The 6,000-nt window shown below is 42.4% G+C and overlaps 1 protein-coding gene across 4 annotated transcripts in view; it reads right to left on the minus strand.

Moving 5' to 3' along the window:
- Positions 1–6,000, minus strand: part of tex2 (testis expressed 2) — a 30,151-nt gene that overhangs the window by 23,634 nt on the left and 517 nt on the right. For 2 of the 4 annotated variants that reach the window (XM_020619842.1, XM_020619838.1), the window contains exons 1-2: positions 5,860–5,994; positions 4,555–4,643 (exon numbers count right to left, since the gene is read on the minus strand). The gene's annotated coding sequence lies outside the window, so the exon portion shown is untranslated. Of the gene's footprint in view, positions 1–4,554; positions 4,644–5,859; positions 5,995–6,000 lie in introns of those variants that run through there. The other 2 variants (XM_020619841.1, XM_020619840.1) reach the window with 2 other exon arrangements.

The following is a 6,000-nucleotide window of genomic DNA, read 5'->3' on the forward strand; positions in this document are numbered from 1 at the left end:
CTGCATCACTGTATAACCTTGGTCTGCTAGCAGTGCATTTAGTGTTTATCAACACATGATCTTCAATAAAGGGTTTTCACAAAAAACAAAGAGGACCCCTCAGATCTAAGGACCGTTTTGGCATGGACAGAAATCCTAGAGACAGTGGACGAATAGAGCACTAGGTTGTGCTCCATCCTAGAGATTTAGCTGGATTGAGGAACATCCATCCATCCATCCATCCATTACCTACACCGCTTATTCCTGAACAGGGTCACATGGGGGCTGGAGCCAATCCCAGCTGACATTGGGCGAGAGGCGGGGTCCACCCTGGACAGGTCGCCAGTCTGTCACAGGGCTGACACTTAGACAAACAACCACACTCAGTCCTACGGGCAATTTAGGGTCATCAGTCAACCTAAGATACATGCTTCTGGACTGTGGGAGGAAGAGAGAACCCACGCAGGCACAAGGAGAACATGTAAACTCCACACAGAAAGGCACCGGGTCAGCAGAACACAGAACCTTCTTGCTGTGAGGCGACAGCGCTAACCACCATGCCACCGTGCTGCCCAGATTAGAGAACACCTTCTCAAAAATGAAAGCACACCTGATTAATTAATAACTTTATAATTATGGTTGTAAACATCAATGTACAAGCTCCTGACACCTTCAGGTGTTGACTCCAATCTTCTCTCTGAGCGCTGAGATACAAACATTTCATCATTATCAGCTTCCTTAAGTAGACAGCGGTGCAGTGCAGTGGGTAGAGTAGTCCTCTCCAACTGGAAGGTTGGAGGTTTGAATCTTGGTGCCTGCAGTCCACATGTTGAAGTGTCCTTGGGCAAGAAACTGAACGTTGCCCATGATGGCGGCGCGTATGCACGCAGTGGCACCGGGGCCCTTGGCTCCAAACATAATTTCATTGTACGTGTTACAATGTTACACTGAATAAAGCTTCTTCTAGAACCACATGAGTTAAATGCATCATTTCAGTAAATAACATATTAGCATCAGCTACTGACGTCTGGAGCTGTTTAATTTGACAGTTAAGAGATCAAAAGGTGGAAGAACACACAAAAAACACACAAGCATTAAAATATATAAAGCAATTTATAATCTGTGGAAAAGCATCCTGACAGCCTGCAAACAGCTGCAGGGCTTAGCATTAATCATAATCTACCCAATTACATGATGAATAGAGGGATGAGGGAGCGAGACGCGGGGAGAGGAAACAGAAATACAGTGAAACATCAACAAAGCGTATATACAGACAAAGGTTAATCTGTCCAGCTATCACAAATAGTTGGCCTATTTTATATGTAGTGCTTCTGTTCTGCAGAACTGTGTGAGGAACACGTAATCAAGAGCCATAAAAGGCAGGGAGGTGATAACCTGTGGCTAAGAAGAGAAGAAGAAGAAGAGTCCTAAGTATAGCATTTGAAATTTGTGTTCATGGATCACTGTGTAAACTCCATAAAAAAGAAACGCTTTAAATTATATTTGCATTTGTATTTGTATTTACCTCTGCTAGACTCCCAGAATCAGCACTGTCTACCAGACTGAGACCATTAGAAGATTCTAGGACACTGAAAGCAGCTCAAAATATCTGATCCCTTTATTTTTGACAGTGATGTGACACACAAAGGAAACATCAACACAGAAACTGAGCAGAATTAGCATATTAGTTACATGAAATAACAAAGCGTGGATATCTAACAGTCAGTGGTTCTGCAGGAGGAAATGTGCAATCTTTGCTATATCTAACTGTTCTAGTCAACAGTACTAATGGAAAGGTCAGAGCCTGCAACACTCTCATGGCCTGTTAGAAGGAGAACAGCTCCTTTTCTCCATCTGACACAGAACATCCACAAATTCACTATCATGTAGTAGCAGCTTAGGGGATTTGAGATAAACCTGCACAGGAGGAACTGCACAAATAACCAACCCGCTTATAACAGGAGAAAGTCTTACTTTCAATAAAACTTAAAGAGCTGCAGCTACAGTATATGCACTGATGCTGAATAGGTGGATTGGCTTTAACTATCCAAGCTTAGGGGTTCTTGAGATTTCCAAACCTCAAGTGTCACCTACTGTGTAGGTCCATAAGATAAGATGCTTCATCTCAGCATGATGCACACTGGGATCCTCTGTAGTACAAACAGGTTAATTGAGCTACTGTACAGCTCCAACTGCATGATAACAGCCATGTACAAAGCATAAGGCTGATCTTATTCTAGATGTTTGTTACTCTCAAAAGATCTCTTATCTGTCTTCTCATGCTTTCTTCTTCATTATGCTTGTCTGGCGCGCTCATTTTAGCAGACGTTACTCAAACAGGAGTAAACTGTGCATTTGGTGGCGACTGAAAAAAAAAAATCACCCATGCAACAAAAGGCAAAAGATGTGAGGCTGTGTCGTTTTTGGTGTTACATGAGCTTTACTGACTTGGTGAAGGTGAACTGAACATGTGCATCCACTACACTCTGCATTCACCTCATACATACTGTATAACCGGCTTACATGCTGAGCGCAGTGTGTTCATCCCAAGTGTGTACTCAAGTCTTTGTGTATGTGATCTGGTAAACAGACTTCCTCCTTTCTCTCTAACGTTAACTTCCTGTTTGGCGAGATAACCACGATAAGAGCAAAGCACCACCCATTACTCTCTCCTGCTTTAGTGTAAGCACAAACAGATGTATGTTACACTGAAGCTTCTGCTGAAAGACTTTTTTCCAGCTGCTGCCAATCACAGCTGAGGACAGCTCAGCTGTGGAGTCAAGCATGTTCCTTGTCAGTGTACTATTATGAAATTCATATCCTGGTAAATAGCTTGTCAGTGAGTGTGTAGAAAACGGCTTCCATTCAGCAACAAGAGCATCAATGATGTAATGCTCTGATGTTGGGCAATAAGGCCTGGTTCACCGTTGGTGTCACTATGCACAGCCCAGTCAAGTTCTTTCACACCAGACTACCATTTCTTTGTGCATGGGGGCCACCGTCATGCTGAAACAGGAAAAGGCATTACCCAAATGGCTGCCACAAACTTGGAAGCACACTATGATGTAGTGTAGATAGTTTCCCTTAGTTACGACTAAAAGGCCAGGCTCAAACCATGAAAAACAACCCCACACCAAAGTTATATAAAAGTACCACCAGTATGACCAGAGCACTTAAGAGACAACACACCAGTGCCTGGGGGGGGGGCCTAATACTGGTGCCAGGCTGGCGCTGCCCATCTGAACAAGGGAAACATTAGATTTTCACCAAGAAGTCCTGTCTGGCACAGAAAATTAGAAGTGCAGTAGTACAAGGTATGGCAGTATCTGCACTTTTATTTTGTTATAAGGAGAAGTTAACAACAATGAACTGAAACACACAACTTCTCAAAAGTCGAGTTGTATTGTTCATGCTCACTTCTAGCAGGAGCGACACAGGCTGTACAGTCTACATAGTGGAAATAATTCCAATTCATCTATTCTTCCACAATTCCTCTCTTTATTCTGTTTTCTCTGGCACACTTCTGTGCTGGTAATGTTTAGTGTGAGAACGTAATATGTGATGAGCTGCTGAGGCTAGTCTTCTCTTGTACATTGCCATGAGGATTTTCAGCTAAATCATGCATAATTAAAAGAGTTGCTGCTGCTTTTAAATGCTTGTCTGGCTCAAATATACAAACTTGTGAATATACTATGACTTTTTTTTTTTTACTCATAACTAAAACTCACAGAGGTGCTGGTTGTACTGAAATCAGTACATTGTCCCTTGAATGGACTGATAAGCTGTTAGGCGGCCTCCTATCTAGCAGCTCAGAGACTTTTTTCTACCTAAAAAGCTTTATACTTCCTGTGTGCCCTTGAACACACATACACGGACCAAGTGGTTCAAACCATGAGGAGTGAACATTAGGCTTAGAGACATCTCGCCAGACACCCTTAAGCTGAATTTATTTTGAACAAAATGTGAATTTTGAAAGGTCACAGCCTGCAAACACACATGAAAGTATAGATGCATGGTATAAACACAGCAACATCCCCTTATCTGCCTTCACATAAGCATACCACTGTTTTTGTTTGTTTGTTTGTTTGCTTCATATCTTATTTTTGGCTTTGCCGCGGCGCTCCAGTGTTACAGCATGAAGGCTCTGTGATAGACAGTGAACTATCAAGGCTCTTTTTATCCACAAACAATAGCTTATTCAGATGGTTCAGCTGCCACTGTTTGCTTTTACCCCCACAGCAATTTGTCTAATGAAGCTTAAGAGGGAGTTTTCTCTTCAGACTTGATGACACAAACCCCCTTCATCTACAAACACACCTCAGCATGAGAGACAGATGTAGGTTTAAAAAAAACTAATAAGTGTGGAAATGTCCACAAACATCTTTGCATTCACACAGAGGATGTGTAGTGATGTTTAAGATGTGAATGAGGTTTGGGATCGAGTAAGAGATGTTGAGATGAAGACAACACAAATAAGAAGAAGAACAGTGAAGGAGGGATCAGTGGTTCAAGGCCGTGGATCAATTCCAGCACCACCCACTACCACACACGAGAACAAGAGAGGAGAAGTCCTACCTTGAGATTTTAGAGGCATTCAATCTCCTCCTGCAGCACAACCTGCACTGACACACACAGCAGAGCGATGGACCATGTTGTTAACACGTCTAGGAAAAGACAGAGATATAAATGTGTTTAATGGGAAATGTGAGGATGGAAAGTTGCAAAATTCAAAGTTCTCAATTGCATTTAGTACATCTTGACAAATGCTTTCCTGGGGAATAACATGTTTAGAGCTGCAACAATGAGTCTGTTGACAGTACATGTTTGGAGCTGCAACAATGAGTCTGTTGACAGTCTGCATTTAATTTGATAATCAAATGATCATTTTAGACATTTTGTAAGCAAAATCCCAAACATACTTTGCTTGTCATGCATGATAGTGAACTGAATGTCTCTGAATTTTGGGCTGTTCATGCAGAAAACAATAACATGGATTATTTATGAGCTGAATGTCTCTGAATTTTGGACTGTTGATGCAGAAAACAATAACATGGATTATTTACAAAGAGAAAATCATCAACAATTTAATCAAGACTGAAAATAACAGTTAGCATATGTTATATGTATGTGATATAAATGTTGTGAACTTGCATGTTGCACTTGATGCTTTGAAAGCAACTTCCGGTTTCAATAAGACATGAGGTCACACATAAGGTCCTTGGAAATGTGTGCTGTTGCAATTCCATACCCACACTTTTACAAAGTCACAATAGCTCCTTAAGGAACCAGTTCACATGAGGACACTGGGCAGAAACTCCCTCCCAGTGATGTGACAAGCAATGCTGTTGGTGGAATAAAGAGGGGATCTGGTCTGATTGGGTGACAGGGAGATTTAAGTGTGACTGATGAATGTCTTGTAAGATTGTGATACTGTGGCCTGCTATTAAACAGAGAACCAAGGACAGCAGAGAAGTGACTAACCCACGTAGACCTACAGTTCACAGCAGGCTGTGGGATAAAGGAGGTACATAGCTGCTAGAATAAACCAATGTCACACGTGAACTGTATAGAACCAGTCCACACAGCTGTAGGAAACACTGTGCTAGACATCTGAAGACAGTCATAAATGTAAAAACAGCTACCACGGTATGGTTATTTAACGTGGCTGCTGTGCAAGGAATGGTGTTTCTGCTGTTACTTTGCTTTTTACACTAATAACAACCTAGTGCTCCATCCGTCCCTTTGTCCTCCTCACGTCCTGGCTTTAACTCTGCGCTGGTTTATGTCTGGGTGATCTGGACTGCATCCACAGACCAAAACGCTTACACTGATTGCAAATCCACAAAAACGTAAAGGAAACAAACGCTTGTTCAACCTTACCGTTATTTATCTTTATCTGCAGGCCACTGGTCCGCTCTACATCCAGGCTTTGTATCTGCGTAATGTGGAGAGGATCCCTGCGTGGAGCGCTGATGTCTGCAGCCCGGGGCGGAAGGAGCACGGCGGGCTGCCGAGGGCTGG

The sequence above is a fragment of the Monopterus albus genome, unplaced genomic scaffold (assembly GCF_001952655.1).
Source record: "Monopterus albus unplaced genomic scaffold, M_albus_1.0 scaffold227.1, whole genome shotgun sequence".
NCBI classification, from domain to species: domain Eukaryota; kingdom Metazoa; phylum Chordata; class Actinopteri; order Synbranchiformes; family Synbranchidae; genus Monopterus; species Monopterus albus.